The sequence below is a fragment of the Thermobia domestica genome, unplaced genomic scaffold, assembly GCF_964235325.1.
Source record: "Thermobia domestica unplaced genomic scaffold, izTheDome1.hap1.1 HAP1_SCAFFOLD_1211, whole genome shotgun sequence".
NCBI lineage: Eukaryota > Metazoa > Arthropoda > Insecta > Zygentoma > Lepismatidae > Thermobia > Thermobia domestica.
Genome location: NW_027656921.1, coordinates 28,876 through 51,690, shown reverse-complemented (window position 1 = coordinate 51,690; position 22,815 = coordinate 28,876). Strand labels below are relative to the sequence as shown.

At 45.4% G+C, this 22,815-nt stretch overlaps 2 non-coding genes across 2 annotated transcripts; both read left to right on the top strand.

Annotated features, from left to right (window-relative positions):
* The first annotated feature begins 21,822 nt into the window (after positions 1-21,822).
* On the top strand, positions 21,823-21,941 carry LOC145677682 (5S ribosomal RNA). The gene has a single exon (XR_014129934.1). It is a non-coding gene; the product is annotated as a 5S ribosomal RNA (ribosomal RNA).
* A 177-nt stretch (positions 21,942-22,118) lies between these two features.
* Positions 22,119-22,237, top strand: LOC145677679 (5S ribosomal RNA). The gene has a single exon (XR_014129932.1). It is a non-coding gene; the product is annotated as a 5S ribosomal RNA (ribosomal RNA).
* The last annotated feature ends 578 nt before the right edge of the window (positions 22,238-22,815 follow it).

The window sequence follows — 22,815 nt, the reverse complement described above, 5'->3', positions numbered from 1 at the left end:
TTCAAAAACGGTCCTTTTTAGGACCAATACACTACTTAGAGATGCTGTTATCCTAACAAGGATCTTGTCCATACTTGTTATCTTTTTTTTTTAAATTCTCACGCCGTATGTTGCATAGTTAATACATCTACCTTCGTTTTCCTGTCGTTTCGTATATCATCCTATCTTTCAAGTATATTCTTTAGTTTTCCCCTATGTTTACCGATTGATTATCTTCGTTTTATGTGGTCAAGGGTTCGATTTTGCCATATGTTGCATAACTTAACTTCGATTCAACCACTGTTTGCCCTTCTCAACGTTATTAATCTGATAGAACTCGCAGGCGAAATATGTACTTCTTCCAAGGTAGCAAAAGTAATATTATTTTGTCAGAGGTCGCTGCTGTTGAATGCAAACGTTAAACTAAACTTTCTTTAAGTGTCTGTTTGTACTTAACATCAGTTCAATTGTACACCTACATTTCTGCTGGTGTTACTATTTTTCTTTATAGCAATATTACGAATTATAAGACGGTATCCGTGGTTATTAGCGTGTTCCCTTTTCCTAACACTTTCTCATTACACCAGTATTTCCATCATTCATTAGGCGTAATCACCCGTCTCCTTTATCATAAAAATCATAATAGTACGACGTTAAATTGAAACATAGTCTACTTCACTTTCACGAGTTGTAATAAGTTCGAACATTTCTTTCACCCCAGCCTTGAAAAGAGTTGATTTTAGTTTAGTGTCCCTTTCAGCAGCAAGGCTGTTTCAAACGTGGACCTACTTATTAACGTGCAATGCGAAACATTTGAGCTCCCACCGAGAATCGAACCCAGTCAGCCTGCAAAAGTTTTTCTAACAAATGCATTAAGTGCGTTTTCTGTACTGTTTCGCTACTTGAAGATAGGAACAAGGAAAAAGTAAGTGATCACAAATTGACATTACGTAATGTGTTCCCCATTTTTTTTCGAGTACACCATTCTTGACACCCGTGAAAGCTTTCTTTCCCCACCCTCAATTCCCCTCTGTTATAAAGCACTTACATCAAGAAGTGCTTCGGTTAAAAAGAAAACTCAAAGTCCCTTGCGTGTATACTATACATTGCTATGAATGAACATGTGATAATGATAGGAAAAGCACAATTTTACTCTTCTCAAAGTATTTGATGGCTCTAAAAAGAGCCGTTTTAAAATGTCAGATGATTTACTGACACATTTACTTCTTCTTTGGTGCAGCCTTCTTAGCACTTTTCGGTTTTGCTGTAGCCTTCTTTGGCTTCGGGGCCTTTGGCTTCTTGGGAGTTTTTGCCTTCTTCACTTTAGATGGTGATTTCTTAGGTTTGGGAGCAGCAGCCTTTTTCTTTTCACCAGTCTTCTTGGGACGTTTAGCTGCTGGCTTTTTCGCAGGCTTCTTCTCCTTTGATGCTGATCGTTTCGCCTTGGTTGAAGATCCACCTTCAGGCTTCTCCTTCAGCGATGAAGCACTAAGCTTAAACGATCCAGATGCACCTTTTCCCTTGGTCTGAACCAAAGACCCAGAAGCAACTGCACTTCTCAAGTATTTCTTGATAAATGGAGCAAGCTTCTCGGCATCCACTTTGTAGTTCTGAGAGATGTATTTCTTAATAGCTTGCAGTGAACTTCCTCCCCTTTCCTTCAAATTCTTGATGGCGTTGTTCACCATTTCTGATGTTCTTGGATGAGAAGGTGTTGTTTTTGGTTTCTTAGGCTTTGCAGACTTCTTAGGAGAAGCCTGTGCCGGGGCTGCAGGTGCTGATGCCGTATCTGCCATTGCTTTCTGCAATAAACTCAACGATACTGAAGAATGAAATTTTCGCTAGACAGACAGACAGACAGACAATATGTGGCAGGCATTAACCTGGGTTTGAAGTTACGGGCTTTTGCCCTTGCCTTCAATCATGTTTTGTAATTGATTACTGTTGATGGTTGTTAGTCATCTTCTGAAAGGGTCGCAACTGTCGCGTGTCCCTTTGATGGCAGTGGTTCAGGGTAGTGGCCCTGGCATCCTGTAGACTCTTCGATGAGGCTCTGCTCGTCCGATGTTGGTGACATGCTGGTGGGGTGAGTGCCTGATGGCTCTCCAGAATGTTGCTGTACGTCTTCTTCTGACATCTTCGAGGAACGGCAGATCCAGGTCCTCGTGGATCTGTTGGAGGCGCGTGTCCATGGAATGTCCTGTGATGGCCCTGGCTGCTCTGTTCTGTAGGACTTGAAGTTGTCGGAGTCTGGTAGGTGCTGCGTGTTGCCACGCAGGGTGAGCGTAGAGGAGGATTGGACGGATGCTCATTTCGTACACATGTTTCCGTGTCTTATGAGCTAGGGATGGGGAGAGGAGTATGGGTAGTAGCGCTTTGAACCTTTGCGACGCTTTCTTCGTGACTGTTTGTATGTGGTGGTCGAACGTCAGCTTTCGGTCTAAGTGGACTCCGAGGTATTTTGCTTGTCCTTCTTCAGGTAGTGGTGTTCCCGCTAGTTGGAATTCTGTAGGCTCTAGTACTCTTCGTCTGGTAAAGTTCACTACTGAAGTTTTGCGGGGGTTGACCTTGATCCTCCACCGCTGAGTCCACTCGTCGAGGAGTTGGAGATGTCTTCGCAAGTAGACCGAAGCGTAGCGTTGGTTGCCATGTGTTGCGAAGATCGCTGTGTCGTCCGCAAAGGTTGCTAGGATGGTGTTTAGGGTGGTGGGAATGTCGTTGGTGTATAAGGCGTATAGGATAGGTGAAATGCAGGAGCCTTGCGGAACTCCTGCGTGGATAGGTCTTGGGTTGGTGCTGTGCCCTGCGTGGGAGATGTAGAAACTTCTCTCGTACAGGTACGAGGCTATCACTCTCAGTTGGTAGTGCGGGAAGGCCTGGAGGTGGAGCTTGTGTATCAGACCTTCGTGCCACACCTTGTCGAAGGCTTTCTCGATGTCGAGGAATACACCCAAGGTGTGGCCTCCGTCGTTGAATCGGGCGGTGATGAGCTCGACTACTCGAACGAGTTGCATTTCGGCGCTGTGGCCAGCACGGAATCCAAATTGGTGGTTGGGCAACAGATTGTTGTCGTTGACGAACTGAATGAGTCTTCTTTGGAAGATCCTTTCGAACACCTTACTGGTGTGCGAAAGGAGGCTGATTGGTCGATAATTTGATGGGTTCGTTCGAGTAGCGCCCGGTTTGGGTATCATGCAGATCCTCGCTTGTTTCCAGGCCTTCGGATAGTATCCTGTGGTGAGTATGGCATTGAATATCCTGCAGAGCAAGACCAGGGCCTTCCTCGGTATGTTCCGGAGAGCTTCAGGTGTGATTCTGTCCGGTCCAGGGGCACGATGCAATGCTTGGCGGCGGATGACTTGTTGGACTTCCCTCGGAGTGGTGAGTGCATCCGGCGGAGGTGGATCGTCAAAGTTGGTATCCTCTATGGTGCGTCGCACTGCTTCACGGGTGTCGGCTGGTGCGGGTGTGATGTTGGGTTGGAGGGTGGCTTCCAGGGTGTCTGCAAACTGTTGGGCTTGCTCTTCTGGCTCGTAAAGTAGGCCTTGTGGTCCTTGGAGCGGGTAATTCCGTGGACCGGCCGATGGTCTGGCGAATCGGCGGACCAGTCCCCAGAAGTCTCGATTTGGCGTGTCCAGCTCTTGTAGTCTCTGATTCCATTGTGCTAATTTTATCCGCAGGAGCCTCTTCCGCACTCTGGAAGTGAGAGCGTTCCAGAGTGTTTTGTAGGCTGGATGACGTGTCCTCTGCCACTTCTTTCGTGCCCATCTCTTCATTTGCACTAGCACCGTGGTGCGATGTTCTTCTGCACTGGGGGGTTTTTCGGCCCTTGTGGTAGATGTTGTCGCCAGTTTGTGAGCTGATTGAATTTGCGCTGTCAGTGTCTCCACTGTGTTGTCCAAGCTATCTGGTGTGTTGACAGGCAGACGTGGGTTCACCATTTGAGCAAGCAGCTGGCGGAAGTATCCCCAGTCTGTGGTGGTTATCTTCGGGAGGTTGGAGCGCTGTATGTGGTGGCGAATGGCTATTGTTTGGAGCACTGGGATGTGGTCTGAGTTGAGTGTATGAAGGACTGATGGGCCATCCAGAAGGGCGAGGTTGGCGGTCAGCACCATGTCCAGCACGTCTGGTCTTCCTCCATTACGTGGGTAATGAGTTGGTTCGGTGGGGGCGGATGGGATGAAGTCTATTGTTCTAAGGGCTCGATGGAGTATTCTGCCATTGTCATTGGACACCCTGGAATTCCACTCGTGATGTTTAGCGTTTAGGTCGCCTCCAATCAGGACTCGGTGGCCAAGTCGGCGCAGTGTCCGAAGGTCTTCTGGATCTAGGTTCCTGCTATGCGGTCTGTAGGCTGCCAGTATCTGGATTGGTCCATCTGGTGAGTGGAGCGTGATGCCCGTGACCTCTAGGGACTGGAGTTGGATGGGGGGATGTGGGTCGTGGGGTAGGGAATTTTTGATGATGATAGCAGTGCCACCGAGGGTGGTTGCTCCAGGACGGTCTGTTCTGTGGATGGTGTAGTTCGGGATTTGGAATGGGATGGGTGGTTTCAGCTTTGTTTCTGTGACTAGTGCGATGTCGATTCTCTCTCGGCGGAGGAAGTCCTCCAGAATCACTTTTTGGGTACGGATACCATCCGCGTTCCAGTGGACGACCCTGAGGTCACGGGAGATTGTCGATCTAGTCCGTTCCATCGTCGACCAGGGATGCTACTACTTCGAACATTGTCGTCATTTTTTCGATGGGATCTTCAGCGGCTGCGATTTTACGGAGTCCTGTTTTAATCTTTTCCAGGAAAGTTTTCAGGTTCAGCCCCTGGAAAAGTTCCTTTATGTCCTTCACAAGGGACAAAATGGAAGTGGTTTCGTTCTTATCTTGGCTGCCTGCTGCGTCGGTGCGTGGACCTGAATTGTTCTGCTTGGCGTTGTTCCTGCGTGGTCTGGGTGGTGTGGGTGCTGCCTCTTGTTGTTCTTCTTGGTTGGTTGGGTTGTTGCTGCTGTTTGATTGTTGGTTGCTGGCTTGGTTTTCTTTTCTGTTGTGTGTGGGTGGAGGCGTTGCCTTGTCGGAGGTGGCGGAGGCATAGTCCTTGTGTTTCTGTGGTGGTCTTTTGTTTCCTTGGTCGTTGTTGGTTTGTTCGGAGTTCTGCTTGTTTCCTTCCGGGTTTCTTGGTTGGCGCCGTGCTTTGGCCGCTTTCAATGTAGGACAGCCTTGGTAATTAGCTGGGTGAGGGCCCCCGCAGTTTGCGCACTTTGCTGGTGTATCCCGGGTGGTTTTGGGACACAGTGTGCTGAGGTGGGAATCTTCACATTTTACACATCGTGGCGTTGCTCGGCAGGTTCTTTGTGAGTGCCCTACCCTCTGGCATCTATGACATTGCAGTACTGTCGGTCCGCGATACGGCTCGATTGTAACTCTGTAGTTTAGTAGTCGGTTAAGGTTGTAGATGGCTGAGATGCCTGGCACTTTTCGCAATGATACCAGGAACAGCGGAAAGAGTGGACGTGTCCCGTTCGGGTCAGTGCGTCCCCTCAGCTGCCTCACTTCTTGAACTGGGTATTCCAGTTCGTTGAGCTCCTCTTCTATGTCTTCCGGGGGGGTATCAAGGGGCAATTTGCGGATCACCACCTTGAAATATCGAGCTGATTTCGGGATTTCTGAGGCAAATGATCGGTTTGTTTGTACACAGTAGGCTTCTATTTTCTCGTAGTCTGCCCATGAACGGCAAGTGAACTTGATGTATTCCTTGCAATGGTCCACTGCTGGAGGAGTATGGCATGTTGCTGACACAGTGCGAGAGAAGTTGTAAGTTTTCTCGACACCATATACATAAATCGGGGGGGGTTTGCTGGTGGTTTGGCTGTTTGACTCACTGGGGCCTGCTTGCTCTGGTGGGTCTTGATCATTTTCTTCGGTCGCTAGGGGAGCGAATTGGTTTTTGAATTCTATCAAGGACGCAACGTTCACTGTTTCACGGCGACGCACACGCTTCTTGGCACGCTGGAACTCGTGCCCATCTTCTTCCGCCTCTGTTTCTGTGTAGTCACTCATTTCAATAAGGTTCTCTTCTTGGTTCGAGTCCGGATGGGTCACCGACTCGTTCTTTTCGTCGTTGTGCTGTGGTGGGGGGGTCTGGTGCGAGGCGCCACTGGTGTTAGCCACTTCTTGAAGCTCCTGGGTGGTGAGGGGGGGAAATTGCTTGGTCCTATTCGATGCACGGCGTTTTTGCACTGAACCCAATGTGCTAAATTGCATGGATTTCAGTTGGTTCGCTAAGGTAGTCACTGGCGTACTTTGGGGGGGTCTTCTGATGGGGGGCTCCCCGCCCTGGGCGTTGGGGTCCTGTTTGGGTGGTGCCTGTTTCATATTATTATCTTGGTGGTACTGGCTCTTGTAAGGGCCGGATACAGTTCGGTTGGTTAACTGGTAGCACTACGCTGTGGCCCTTGAAAGGACCGCTGCGGCGTGAATTACCGTGATTTTTTTTGTTAAGAGTCACTAAAGTTTTTGATTTGCTATGTATGTGCACTGTTTCGTTTGCCGGAGGCGTTTTTGGCTTGCGCCCGGCTGGCCAATTTTTCTTTTTGCCAATTATTGTTGGGTAATATCACTATAGTTATATCGGATATAATTTGTTTGTAAATGTTTATTGGTATTCAGGGTTCTAATTTCACTTTTTGTGCAGGCAGTGCGACGAACCGCACGCTGCCGCTTCCGCAGGCAGACTGAACGAGTAGTTGGCAGTTGGCAGTGTCATGGCGTGTTGGTCTGAAGTACCGGGCCGAAGCCCTTGCCTTCCATCTGTGATAGTTGTGTGTGATTGGTGGTCCAGCGTTTCTGGTGTTGGAGTCTGCTACTGTCGCAGACTCTGGCTTGGGAAGATCTGGTCGACTACTGGGGTTGAGGCATCCTGTGGTGTCTTCTGGCTGGTGGCGGTGGTCTCGCTAGGTCGGTGACTGCAGGGTTTTCGTGTTGTCGTGTTCGGGCCCAGAAGGTCGCTGAAAGGCTGCGTCTTGTTTCGCTGAGGAGCGGCAGATTGAGGTCTTCGTGGATCTGGTCGACTCTTGTATCCATCGAGTGTCCTGTTATTGCCCTTGCTGTCCTATTCTGGACAACTTGCAGCGGTCTGAGGTGGCTTTGCGCTGCGTGTTCCCATGCTTGATGGGCGTAGAGCAGAAGTGGCCGAATGTATACTATGTACACATTCCTTCTCGCCTCGTGGGATAGTTGTCTGGTGAGGAAGATAGGCAGCAGGGCACGGAATCTCCGGTTCGCTCTGTCGGTGGTATCTGTCAGGTGCTGCCGGAAGGTGAGTTTTTGGTCCAAGAGTATACCCAGGTATCTGGCACTCTGCTGCAGTCGTAGCGGAGTCCCTTGATACGTAATGTTGTATTCCTTCGGGGCTCGTTTCCTGTTGAAGTCCACCAGGGCAGTTTTGTCCGTGTTGATCTTTATTTTCCAGTTCCGCGTCCATGTCTCAAGGAGGGCGATGTGTCTCCTAAGAGCCATTTCCGCGTACCTGTGGTTTCTGTTGCTGGCGAACAATGCAGTGTCGTCCGCGAACGTCGCTGTCATCGTTGCGGGTGTGGTGGGCAGGTCTGCTGTGTAGATGTTGTACAGCAAGGGTGAAATGCATGACCCTTGTGGTACTCCTGCTCGTATTGGCCTCGGATCTGTGTTTGCTCCGGAGTGAAAGACTCGGAAGCTCCTGTTGGAGAGGTAGCTCTTCACTATTCGGGTTAGGTATCTGGGGATGCCAGCTGAGGTCATCTTATGCAGAAGTCCATCATGCCACACTCGATCGAAGGCTTTTTCCACGTCTAAGAACAAGCCTAGTGTGTGACCGCCTTCGTTAAATTGTTGGGTGATTGTTTCTACTGCTCGGACCAGTTGCAGCGTAGTACTGTGTCCAGCTCGAAAGCCGAACTGGTGGTGAGGAATGATGTTCCGGTCCGCGACGCACTGAGTCAGTTTCTTCTGGAGGATGCGCTCCACAACCTTGCTGAGATGACTGAGCAAGCTTATGGGACGGTGGTTTCTGAGGTCCGTTCTTGTGCCTTTTGACTTGGGGATCATGATCAGGCGCGCTTCTTTCCAGCTGGTAGGATAGTGGCCAGTTTGTAGAATTGCGTTTGTGATGCGACACAGGAGTACCATGACTTTACGCGGAGCGTGTTTGATTGCCGCTGGTGGAATTCTATCAGGACCTGCTGCTCGCTGTGTGTTGAGCTTCCTGACAATCTTCTGGACTTCCCTGGGAGTCACTAGTTGGTCTGCTGGGCAGGGCTCTGGTTGCTCTAGGATCTGTATGCTTCGTGCCACTGTTTCTGTTGTGCGTCGGTCGGGTTGTATGTTATGCTCCTGGAAGACATTCTCCCAGTGTGCTGCAAATAGTAGAACGTCTGTCCTGTATTTTATAGTCGGTCTGGGGTAGGGGATCACTTCAGCCAATGAGCTTCGAGCTTTCCAGTACGAACTGGCCAATCACAGGTGGGTGCTTACTACCCCGTCCGCGCTCTCAGATGACTAGTTGGAGATACTCAGTGCTGTAGCGATACAGAGTTAATGTTGACGAGAGTGACGAGGCCATTTTATCGCGCTCCTCGAAAAACTTTACTTTATCGTGGGAAATAAACTTTATTTCATCACAAACTCGCGTTTAGCGTGTGCACAGTCATCCTGTCATCACTTTAGTTAATTTGCAGCGCAGAACGAGAACTGTAAGTGGCTGTTTTCAATACCATAAGTGTGCATGCTATAGCTAGCAGTAGGAGTAGGAGTAGCATAGCTGTAGCTAGCACAACGCCAAACAGCCACAAAAACCGCCATTTCGTACTCGCTCGGCAGTTTTGTTAAATTTCCGCGAGCGTCTCCGAAGAAAGCAACGTATCTGATTGGTCGGAGTGACACAACCTCGCCGGCCAATCACAGCGCAGAACCGCCCGACGAGTTCGTATAAAAGATAGACCCAAGTCTGCATCACCGCACTCTGGGCTGCGAAGCCGCAGAGGTACATCGAAGTGCCACATAAGAAAAATAGTGTTTCCCCCATGAATAAACTTTGATTCCTAAATATCGTCGTATAACATATATACAAAAACAGACAGTGTAAATAAACTCAGTGTTTTCTATATATCACAAACATTACTGAACAAACCCCAACCTGCAACTAAATATTAGTGCTACCAAGAACGTTACTGGAGGGTTCTAGCCCCATACCAGAGATATTACCATAACGAACTAGGCCCCACACCGGCCCTTTCAAGAGCCACCCCAAGGGTGCGGCAGTGAAATTAGGTTCAAATACTACACGGCATATTGGAGTGTTCCTACACCACTGGAAGCCACTAGAACATTACATTACCCTCAACTAACAGTGTTCCACGCTATTGAAGGGTTCTAGCCCCTTCACCAGAGACGCTCCACTAAACTGAGGCTTTGGTATATCTTTCACGAACCTTCCACTGTAGTGAACAAGTGAAGTGAAAACAGTGATTGACACCACGGCCCCCTACAAGGACAAGCCCCCCCCCAGACCAAAAACTACTCCGGGACACAGTGCCCCCCAGAGTAGCAAACCCAGTGCTGGAATTGGCTCCCTCACCAATTTCAGAGCCAGGATGGACAGTGGCCCCGCCATGCCCCCCACGGCACCACAGCTAAGAAAACGACATAACCCCCCCGAGGATGAAGTAAACAAACGACTGAAGGAAGTTTGCTTTACCACCCTGGGCAAGGGTCCTCAGCGACGCCAGCGACAGCTACTGACCCCTGCCAAGCTCCAGGCATATTACCACGACCCAAGTGACGCAAACCCCCTGGAACCAGTCCAGCCCCTCCCAGGAACAGAGAAATGGCCAGACGAATTTCCCACCCCCCATTTCCTGTGCCAAACAGCAGAAGACAACACCAACGAACAGTTAGTAGAAATGACCGAGAGCACAGACCCCTCCACCACCTCCGGCTCAGGCCACACCACCCCCCCTGGAAAACCCACCAAAGAAGACGAACCATCACTGGCAACGCTACTATTCGGCACCAAGAATAGATTCGCCCCACTGGCAGAAGATGACCCCGAAGACTCCATGGAGCACGCAACAGACCCCGACCCCCCCTCAACCACTAACCAGACAACCCCCCCACTCTCAAATCTTGCTGCACGCCACATCCCGCCGATTTACATTTACGGAATCGCAAAGAAAGCACAATTTACAAAAACTCTAGCTGCCACCTGCTCCGCACCATTGAAGCACTACAATACAACTGATGGAATAAAAATCCACTGCTCCACCACTCAGGATTTTGCCAAAATAGAGGCCTACTGCAAACAAACGGGATGCTCCTTCTCGACTGAGGTTCCCAAAAGCTCCCGTCACGTCAAGGTTGTCCTCCGGAAGCTGCCAATGGACGCAGACCCCCAGGACATCAAAGCAGATCTGCAAGAACAGGGCTTCCCGGTGGAAGCAGTCCATCAGATGAAGGGTCGACCGGACGACAAAGGGGACCGTCCACTCTTCCCGCTCTTCCTCGTTCATCTGCAAAAATCAGCAAAAACTCCAGCCATTTACGACGTCCGCTACGTACTCAGCTACAGAGTCGTAGTGGAAATGTACAAAGGCACGGATGTCCTCCAGTGCTTCAGATGCCAGCGAGTTGGCCACTCCCAAGGGACATGCAGAGCGGCAGCACGCTGTGTGAAATGCACGGGCCCCCACGCAACCCCAGAGTGCCCAAAGAGAACGAGGGAAGCCTCAGCCACATGCATCAACTGCAACGGCCCACACCCAGCAAACTATAAAGGATGTCCCTACATCAAGCAAGCCAGAGCCAAGAGAACCACCCAGCAAAGTGCAAACCACAACGAAGACAAAACCCCAGAGCAGCAGCCACGCAAGCCCCCAACAAACCAGAGGACATACTCCCAAGCCACAAACCAAGAAGAACCAACCCCCGCAGCCACCCCGCCACCAGACGACACCAAACAAGCCACCCCAAATCCCAAGGAAGGGCAGCACCAGCCCTCAGCCAATCCGCCTCCTCCCCCCCGACCGACCAACGCAGCCAGGAATAAAGTCCCCCGAACCCCACCAGCCAAACCACCGGCCAACCCACCACGCCAGAACACCCTCACCACAGAAGAACCAGAAGCCTCGTCCGGAGACTCTCTAGCCACGACACTTAAGGAGGTACTAGACTTGCTGAAAGGCATCAACCTGGGTACCTTCCTCAACAAACTAAAAGCTGGCCTGAGAAAAGTGATGGCCGCCAAGGACCCCATCACCCGCCTCACCACAGCCCTGGAAGTAGCTGCCGATCTCTTGGATGATGGTACAGACTAAACATGTAGTGAACCGACACATAAAAGTGGCGAGCTGGAACGCCAATGGGATCAAAGACCAGAAGATTGACCTCACGGACTTTCTTACCCGAGAACATATTGACGTCGCGCTCCTGAACGAAACGCACCTCAAGAAACCGGACCACTTCGAAGTTCGCAATTATGTAACCTACCGCAACGACCGCCCAGGCCGCATGGGCGGAACAGCCATACTAGTGAAAAGAAATATAGCACATGATCCCCTTCAAGTTCCAGCTCTCGCCTCCTTGGAAGCTACAGGAGTGAAGATCTACTCTCCCGACGGTCCACTACATGTGATAGCCGCATACCGCCCCCACGCCCAAAACCTGCACCCACCGGACTTGGACATCGTTCAGCAATTGGGGCACCGGGTCCTCCTGGCCGGTGACCTCAACAGCAAACATCCAACCTGGAACGCACGAGTCACCAACCACAACGGCCGCATCCTCCACAGAGCCCTCCACACCAGGAATTTTATAGCCGCTGCCCCCACCGAGCCTACGCACTTCCCAGCCAACGGCGGACTCCCTGATGTACTGGACATGACTCTCGCCAAGAACATAGCCATAGTCGACGGACCAGAGGTAATCCCAGATCTCCAGTCAGACCACATACCCATAGTGTTCACCGTAGCCCTCAAAACGCATGTCCCAGTCACCCACCTCCCCAAAATACAACACACCAACTGGGACATCTACACCAGAGACCTTGCCGCCCTAGTGGACCCCAGACACCCTGTCACAACCCCAGAAGAAATCGATCAAGCAGTCACCTCACTCACAGCATCCATCCAAACAGCATACCGCCTGGCCACCACCAGCAACGAGACCCCACCTCAGCAGGCAGCGCAGGACTTCAGGACCGATGCCCTAATCCAGTTGAAACGCTGGGTCCGTCGACAATGGCAACGCACCCGCCACCCACGGTGGAAGACCCTATGGAACACGTTGTGCAAGAGAGTGAAGAAAAGACTCCTCCGGACCCGACTTCAGCAGTGGAACCAGAAGCTCCAAGAACTGGAAGCCCCTTCCAGAGACTTCTGGCGACTAGTGCGTACACTCAAGACCCCATCCTCCACCCCACGCACCCACCCCATCCAGGGGCCAAATGGCCTACTATATTCTCCCGAAGAACAGGCAGAGCAGTTCGCCGAGCACCTTGAAACAGTGTTCCAAGATCACCCAAATCCGTTGGACGCAGACACACACGCAGCCATACATCACACCCTACAAGCACTCCACCAAGCAGCTCCCCTCCCCCCAGCCGCTCTGACCACTCCCCGGGAAGTCCAGAAGACCATCAAGAAGATCTACAACAACAAAGCGGCAGGACCCGACAGAATCACTCCGCCAGCACTAAAACATGCACCAAGGAAGGTCATGGTCCTCCTCTGCAGGATTGCAAACGCGATGATGCGAACAGGCCATTTCCCAGACGCATGGAAGGAAGCCCGAATCGTCCTCATCCCAAAGCAAAGAGCAGCCAGGACAGACCCCAAAAACTACCGCCCCATTAGCCTGCTCTCCCATGTGAGCAAAATAGTGAAGCGACTCATTCAACGCAGGATGATGGACCACATCCTCGCCAACCAGGTCATACCACCTCACCAATTTGGGTTCCGCCCTGGCCACAGCACGACACACCAACTTGTACGAGTAGTGGAAAGGATAACATACCAGTACAACGTCGGAGGCCACACTATTGGCCTATTCCTGGACATTGAAAAGGCCTTCGACAAAGTCTGGCACCAAGGCCTTATCCACAAACTTCATGAGACGGGCTTCCCACCATACATTACAAAACTGCTGCAAAGCTTCCTGCACAACCGGACCTTCAGAGTCAACCACGCCGGTCATCTGGCGAACCCAAAACAGATAGCAGCGGGAGTCCCCCAAGGTTCCTGCCTCTCCCCAATCTTATACAATGTCTACACTTCAGACCTACCAACCACCAGGAACACCATGGTTGCCACGTTCGCAGATGACACGGCCATCTTTGCCAATAACAACAACTATCGCTTCGCACAGTTGCACCTGCAGAGGCACATCGACCTCCTACAACAATGGGCCCACAAATGGAGGATCAAGATTAACGCCAACAAGACAGCCTTGGTGGATTTCACCAAAAACAGAAGGCAACGCCCCATCAACATCTCTCTCCATGGAGTCCCCCTCCAGCTCCAAAACCAAGCCAAATATCTGGGAATCCTGCTGGATAAGAAGCTAACGTTCTCCGCACACATCCAAGAAGTCACCAAGAAAGGACTGCAGCGCATGCGGGCTCTACTCCCAATACTGCTGAACAATCAATTCACACATGAGGCCAGACTAAACATGTATCAAATGATGATCCAACCGATCCTAATGTACGCGCACGAAGCCTGGGAGCACGCAGCCAACATTCATCTCAAGAAACTACAAGTGATCCAGAACAAAACAGCAAAGGCCATCTCGGGACACCCCAGAGACACTAGCACAATCCAAGTCCACGAGGACTTGGATCTCCAAACTCTCCAAGAACTCCGAAGACAAAGATCGACCGCCTTCTGGAACAGACTTCGACTCTCAGAAGACCCAATTCTCCAAGAACTAGGCACGCTCCACCCGCACCGACAGATGTACCGCATGCCACGACCGCCTTAGGCATCAAGAACCAATGACCAAGAGAAGGACCTGCGACAGTTGCGGTCCTCAAAAAGAAATACGATAGCACACAACGACCATTCAAACAAACAACACAAATGGAAGAAAGGGGCAACAGCCCGGAACTTCAAGACACAAAAGCCAAGATAAGACTGAGACTGCTGTAGCGTGGGCCTGTTGTGTGCTTTTGGCGGCATGCACATGCACACACTAACTACAAAGCCTAGCTACAAAAGCACACTTTTTAGCACTTTCACAACACAGATTGGCACAAAACTGTCACTATAAGGAGAGGAAGTGTTCCGATTCAGTTTGGTAATGTTTGTGGGGAGAAAAAGTTTATTTTTCCACACGAAAAGCACAGATATTAGAGAGTAAAATCGCGCGTGGTTGCACTGTTTACATCTAACTTCTGTATTAATTTTTTAGCAGGCAGCGTTGAGTTTGGTTACGGAGCGCGGACCGGATAGAAAGCACTTGCTGAGGCGGGCTGAGGTAAACAGAAGTTCGTAGTTGCCACAACGATAAGTGTGTTTCCTTCTATTTTGATAAACGATTTTTTTCAGGTATTCAATGAATGCACCAGATCCTATTCTTCCTTACTGGCTAGAAGAAACTTTATTCCACATAACTCAAAAGGCATTTGTTTTTATTCGCTTTTCTATTTTATGTTTCAGTCATTGCTAAGTCGGTCACACTACTTTTTCACCCTCCTTGTGCTTATAATTTTCATAATTTAACATGGAAATACTTATCAATAAATAATTATATTACCATGGTAATTAACTTCAATCCTTCCTGTGATTATACGCAAAGTACCATCTTCGTACTGCTTACTATAGTTCAATGAAGGGAATCTATAAAGTAACGCGTGTCGCACACATCTGCCTTGCAAACTCCCTGGCCTACTTCCAATGTATAGACTTTTATTTCAAATCCTGATTTAATTTCATAATTTTCTGTAGATTTTAACATTTTATTACCCAGCTTCTTAATACGAATGACAATCAAGCCTAAATATTTATTCCCTTTAACTTTATTTTTCTTTTTTATTTTGTGCCTTGTTTCATATTTGTTCTTACGTTAGCAATTAACGCACTTACCGTAGTTATGTATGAACAGGTTGTTTCTATATTTATTTTATTCCAAATAAATTAAATATATATACGGATTATTTTATGGTAGTTGATATTTTCTGTTGTTTCCTACGTGAATTGAGGAAACGCACGGACTTTCGCCTAATTCTTGTGCTACTTTCATATGTCTGTATCTGTCGAATGCTGTCGATCTGTCGAAATGTGTATTACTATCTGTCGATTCATCGAGTGAACTGAATTCGTTAACCATTTCACCAGGCGCGCATGCATTTTTTTTTCTTCTAAGGGATCCAAGCTTCGGGGGGCAAGGTTCCAATACTACAAGCCACTATGTCTATATACTATTATTCTGCATTCGAAAACACGATAAATATTCCACTTACTTTTTCACAAAAACATGATACAGACAGAGTACAGATGAAGTGTAAGATCAGATTTATATTGATGATACATCAATATTTTCCCTGTTAATAACTACATTTAATGAGAAAGTCTGCAAATGTATGTTCACTTAGGAACTTTTGCGAGGAGTCCGCACCCGGTGGACACCCCGTGAGTACGCCTCTGCACTTGACTATACTTCGAATTATACTGCAAACAGTTGTATTTTAGTTTCCCCGTTTAGTTCATCGATATCATTAACACAAAGAAAATAGATGTTATAGATGCGTATTCTCAGTTCTCGCTTTATATCCGGACGTCTGCAAAAATCTACTCCTTTTCTTTCTTTCACGCATCCACCAAACTAACAATGATTTGTATTATAATATTTGCGCATAAAATGTATATCTCATACCTTCCATGTTCTCAAGTATTCATAGACAAAAACGGTTACTTTCTGCGAACAAATTGTCCAAACACAGTGCAAATGTCATCTATAGATTGTCCTGGTTCCGTCTGCGTGTACATAACAATGCGTCATAATCATACATTGCACATTAAGGATATCAATTAATCTTCCCAAATTCCTAGATATGCCTGGCAAAAGTTCCGCGTGTTGTAAGGATATTACATTTGTACTACCGACAAGGTGGTATCTTCCAACATTGAAGTTCAATAAACCCCAAATGTGTCGGATATAGTATTTGATTTCTTGTCTCATTGTTTGCGTCAGAGATGTCTTCTCAAGTTAGGATTTACGATACATACAGGATGAGTTGTATATATTGTTGCTGCCAGCTCTATATTAATCCCATATTTGTAAACGAATAAAAACAGTATTCTAATTATAACAATGTGCTCACAATTAATTTTATTCTTAATTGTTATACGTATTGTTGATTAAAAATGAAAATGTTGCTAAGTGAATTTTATTAATATTTTCTGTTGCGTGATATAGGAAGTGAGTGAAATATTGGAGGAATATAGTGTGCGTAGCAGATGATGTGCAGTGGCTTTGGATCGCCTGTGATAAGGTAAGGCATTTGCTATTTTAATTAACGCATTTTATATACTGTAATCCTAATTATTTTTATGTGAATGTGCTTACTACTTGTGTATTCAGTGGGACCGATGTTTTAATATGTATGGTCAAGCAGTGTCGAGCCTGGTCAGTGTGTGGATAGGTGACCATTTTTTGTAAATCGATAACATTTAACTTTGTAAACACGGATGAAGTAGAAGTATATTTATTTTATTTTTTACCTCAAATATGTAGGACACTTCTCCTTTGTACATCAATTATTATTATTAGTTCAACTTGTTTACAAGTTAAATGAAAAGAATAGTCGTTATCGTGTGATGATTGTGCTCATTAGGCTAAAGAAGACTCGTGATAAGAAAGAAAAGAAGAACGGTGCTCAAGTTTCGTCACAGCATATTCTCAAAAATTTACAGGCAAAATTCAGTGTTCTGCATGAAAAGGCATATTTGTACGAAAAAAAAAAAAATTCTGCAGACGACAGAATTAAATAAAGTAATACACATGTATTTTAGAGTTACTGGTGTAAAATCATTACAAGTGCTTTGCCAGGTGGCCAATAAAAAGCACGAATACTATTTAAGGGAGCCAAAACAGGAGAAAGCTGGGGGCCTGAGCGATAGCAAGAATGTGCGTCCAAAGTGAACAGGAGCGAAGGCGACGCGGGTATACGTATAAGCAAGGGTAGTGGAAACCAGTTAGTTTTCGAGTTTCAATAGCACTTGTCATGCATCCATACTAGTAGCGCCCCGCTTGTAAACATTAAGTACACTATGCAAGAATACACCGCCGGTGGAAAATAGTACCTAATACAGTTATCTTTCATATATACTGACTTATTTTACAGTAGTAACCCAACACTAGTAAACGTAAAATAAAAGTGTATAACTTTATATTTAATTCTATCGCCTGGCTTAGTTTTTCACCTGTAAGATGTACTTATTTAGAGCAAGTTTCTTAACTAGCAAATTAAACCGAGAACCACAGCAACCATATATATATTCTTATGATGTACTTTTCTTTGAGTGGTGTTCTCTGTCTATTGAATAACATTTTCTCAGTTTAATGCTAGCAAAAAACAAAACAAAATCAAAGTGTTTCTATATAAATTTAGTTCACCGTGTTGTAATATCACATGGAATTGAAAAACGAATAGTCGAACCTCTGCTATCTCGATCAAACTTCTCAGGATGATATACTGACTTACCGCAGAAGTTCGACTGAATACGTTTCTCAGTTCCATGGGAGAACCTGGAGAAGCAAAAGCCTGCGCAACGGAAAATACTAAATAAACTTGTAGAGCAGGTCAAGATGTATCATCATGCCAAGTTTCATTCAGATCAGAGAAGTTTGGCTGCAGCCATTTTCATTACAAAGCACAAAATGGATGGTCCCTAACCTCGAGAATCTTCACAATTGTCGACGAGTTGAACTGCACTCATCTGATCAAAATCAAACTTAAAATGACAGTTCACTTTCAACTGTTAAATAATATGATATGCAGGCTTCTGCTTTCCTAGTTACAGTCTATCCACTGTGGTATGCATATTAGTACAAATGTGAGAGTGCATATTTATTAAAGATTTGCTTCAAAAAGCGATGAAAGACATAGGCATTGCCGCGGGCGGTGATAACAAGATGCCGGAAAACGAACAAGCAGAAAGAATATGGGCTGAAGAAGTGTAAACGACGACGCGGCGGCCCGTAAAGGTGTTGCCGTCCTATTAAATGAATAATATCAAAAGAAAGAAAAAAAAAGTAAAAAATTTCGCGCTCGTAATCAAGACAGAAAGCAACTAAAGGAAATCTTTGTTTTACGTCCCACGTTATGCCGCTTAGGCTAAAAGAGGCGCTGATTATGAGAAATGATTGAAATGGTGGTGGAATGAAGAAAGTGGGAGGAAACGGGAGAACCCCGCGGTAACCCACCGCACATAGTTTTTGTCCACCATAAAGTTAACTTGGCGGGGGCTCAAGACAGAAAGACGGTTGGAAAAACAAATAAACGATGTTGCATCCCGTAAAAATGTTCGCGACCTATGAAATCAATATTTTTTCTTAAAGAAAAAAAAGAATTAAAAAGAGAAAAAAAGGTCAAAATTTCGCGCTCGCTTCGCTCGCGATCAGCAGAGAAAAGAGGACGTGACGCACCCCTAAAAGTGTTGGCGACCGATTGAATAAATATTGTGGGTAAAAAAAAAAAAAAAAAAAAAAAGTCAAAAATTTCGCGCTCGCTTCGCTCGCGATCAGCACAGAAAGAAGGACGTGACGCGCACCTAAAGGTGTTGGCAACCGATTCAATACATATTGTCGGTAAAAAAAAAAAAAAAAAAAAAAAAAAAAAAAACGCTCGCTTCGCTCGCGATCGACATGAAAAAGGCAACGACGTGACGCCCCGTAAAATTGTCGGCGACCTATTCAATCAATATATTCGGTTGAAAAACAAAGTCAAAAGTTTCCCAATCGCTTCCCTCCCGATCGACATAAAAAAAAAGGCAACCCCTTCACCTCTCCTTATGCATTCATCAGTAAACATACAACCATAGATCACAATACCACTCACATCACCTATCAGTTCTCCACGTCCATCAAGATCCAATCATCGCCCTGGCCCTTTATGATGATACACAACATTACATGTTATTGTGTGCATTGCCCCGCGTTACAATACATGACCAAAAAAAAGAGAAAAAGAGCTGCACTGCCTTCAGTGTAGACATGTTCGTATTCGTAGAAAATGATTTTAGGTACACGATAGTACAGTAATCTATCTTCACATGCTTCAGATGTGAACGATACCTACACATGAAGAGGGCTCCCGAGGTTTCCTTTTCCAATAGGATGGAGCTCCACCACACTTGCAGAATGACGAGAAGTTATGTTAATAAATATATCCCAGAGTGTTTCGTAACTCGCCCTTGGTCCTAATGATGAAGCGTTCTTCAGATGGCCCCGATGTCTCCACACATGATACTATGCGACTTCTTTTCACGAGGCTCTCAAAGATCACGTTTGTGTCCTAACATTCTCTGCAGATATGACACAGCTGCGATAGCGGATCACAGAAGCCTTTCCTCTCCTTACAAGAGACGTGTTCATTCGAGTATGTGAGTAATTCGACTATCGATTAAATATCTCCCGTGTCACGATAGTAGTCACTTTCAATTCTTCTAACGAAGGTAAGAAAAAATGCTATACAAACTTCCTTTCGGTATATAAAGGATTAGGGGCCCAGAGAATATTTTCTTTCAAGAGGATACATTCTTTTTCGAACACCCTGTATATAGATCCTCTAATTATAACTGCAAACAAAATGTTGATTTTGCAATTGCTTCCATGAGAGAATATTCTGTGCACTTTCTTTCTGAAGGGCCGGGCCTAAACGTTTTCCTTAATCATTAAATTTAGTAGTTATCTACAATTACATAGTTTTCCATTGTTCTCAAAATAAAGATTTTTCTCTATGAATTGTTGAATGTTGCTAGGGATATTGAAGTAATTCTTTTTAGTGTTTTTTTCTTTACAATAATGTACTGAACGCCTGCATTAAGGAAGTTCGTGTGTCCATCTTGCAAAATGTTTCGTCTTTTTTCATGCCCACTAAGGTAAATATTCATTTTGCTCTTTTCTCTGTATGCAAACCACATTTCTTAAAGGCAACATTTTCATACAAATGTAGTACTAAAAACTTCTAATTGGCAACATCTGGGCTGCGAAGAGGAAAAAGAAAGAAATCTCGTACGTATTCGCGCGCAATTCGGAATTAGCCAATGAAAAGCACAAAAGCGGCCACCATCTCTCTCTCTTTCTTATTAACGGTTTTGTACTTTCTGCAGTTCTATCAGTGCTGCTAACCTCTTACTATATCATTGAATATGTATGTTTAGATATATATATATATATATATATATATATATATATATATATATATATATATATATATATTTTTTACAAAAAATCATACTACTACGGAATAATATTAAATGCCTTTAAACCCTCATTTCTGTTTGCACTTTCTGTTACACTACCTTCCCCGAACTTCTTTCAAGTTATTAAGTGCAGAACGGGGAGTTATACATATTTACTTGCGCTTTGACAATATCTGCACATTGTGTAATAATAGGAGACGTATAAAATAAAACTATATACTAATACGTATATATATATATATATATATATATATATATATATATATACAGTACACATTCCACTATCCGAGGCTTTCCTTTTCTTTTCTTGCTGACGATAAATTACGCTTTTAGAAATGTTGTCTGAAAACAATAAGAATATGTGCAAAAAATACAATCAGAGGTAGAGGTCTTTAACAGGAAATAAGCAAGGGAGTTGAAAAATTTTTTATGCATGTAAAAAATATAGACATGAACCAACTTGTGAAATAAAAAGACCAGAAAACTACTCTTTCTAAATTATGTGTAAACTTTTTACCGAAAACGAAAGTTGCACGAAAGACTTTTTGTCCGTTTTTTGGCCTCCGGTGCTTGGGGTCCCTGATTCAATCCCAGCTCGTGCCGTGTGAACTTTGTCGTGCATAAAGACCGTGCTCATGGGTTTTCTCGGGTTTCTCCCGTTTCCTCCCACTTTCTTCATTCAGTACTCATCATCACCGTCTCCTTTAGCGTAACCGGTATAAGTATGCGACGTAAATCTAAATATTTCATTTCATTTCCCTTTTCTGCTCATACTGCTGATTATGCGCGATTATGCCAACATCCAACTCCGCGGATAATCGTGCGATTACTGTATATACAACTAATACAGATACAACTAATTATATTATCAGTTACAGTATCGGTTTTTATTTACTAATTTGCCTCACTTTATTTGCATCCCTGCAGTAAATAATTCTTATCGATAATAGTTAAAATGTATATTACATTTTAGTGCTTCACGACTGAATGATCATCTGCCTTACGTTATCTCGCAGCTGAAGAGAATGCTACACTGAAAACTACCTTGCGTTATAAAGGGTAAGTGAAACATATCTTAAAAATATCTTTCATACATTTCATTGTGTACATTAAAGAATGTAAGTTTGCCTTTTTCCTGTAATCAATACTTAATAAAGGATTTATTTTTATTTATTTATATACAATTTCATACGTGGTTCGTGATAGTAAACTCGATAGGACACAGTGGCACTATGAACATCCGAATCACTCATCATTCGAACATTCAAATATTTATTCGAATATTAGTATATTCCAAGTAATGTTAACGACGTTAATATGCTTGCCTTTATAGTTAATAATGTCAATTCTTACTTAAAACATACTTCCTTAACAGGACATTGAAGAAAAGGTAGTTGCCAACGGCCATACCATGCTGAATATACCGGTTCTCGTCCGATCACCGAAGTCAAGCAGCATCGGGCCTGGTCAGTACTTGGATGGGTGACCGCCTGGGAACACCAGGTGCTGTTGGTATACTTTTTCTAATTTTGTTTTTCACAAAGACGAATATTCTCACATCGTTCACCACGATAATTTCGTAATCATGCATTACTTAAAACAATTAGCAACGCTTTCCACGCGCTGGTCTTTTTGAGTATTCACCGACAAACCTACGTAGCTACAATAACTCACTCGAAGCCATATGCATTCGCCAACGGCCATACCATGCTGAATATACCGGTTCTCGTCCGATCACCGAAGTCAAGCAGCATCGGGCCTGGTCAGTACTTGGATGGGTGACCGCCTGGGAACACCAGGTGCTGTTGGCATCTCTTTTTCAAATTTCATTATCCTTCAAGTACGAAAATACTAGAAACATTAATTTTATAGTACTTTCAAGAGATAATTTATCAACATTATTTCATAGCGATTAATCGATATTCTAAGCGTTATACCCACTATTTCTTACACTAACAGCCTGTTTATTTGCACGGCACATTAAAATAACCTGATTTCCGATCCGTGTGCACCTACTACTATACTTAACACGGAATGTATTACCACTTTTTAAAAGTAAATTATTATGACTAAGTGTAGATCTCCGGCGAGTAAATGCCTTTCGTATACAAGCACGACACATCTCCGCTATGTGCTTTACTTTTTTACTAACAGCATATAGAAATTGGATTTCAAGGTGTTTCTACATAACAGAATGAAGCAAATTTCGTGATTTAACTCTTTCGAATAATGTGTTGGTCCTGACAAGGACCGTTTGAAATGAAAAATCTTGAAGAAGATTTTTACTTAGAGCTTGTGTACTTGGTAACAGCCTTCGTACCCTCACTTACAGCGTGCTTGGCAAGTTCACCAGGCAAAAGAAGGCGCACAGCTGTTTGGATTTCCCGGC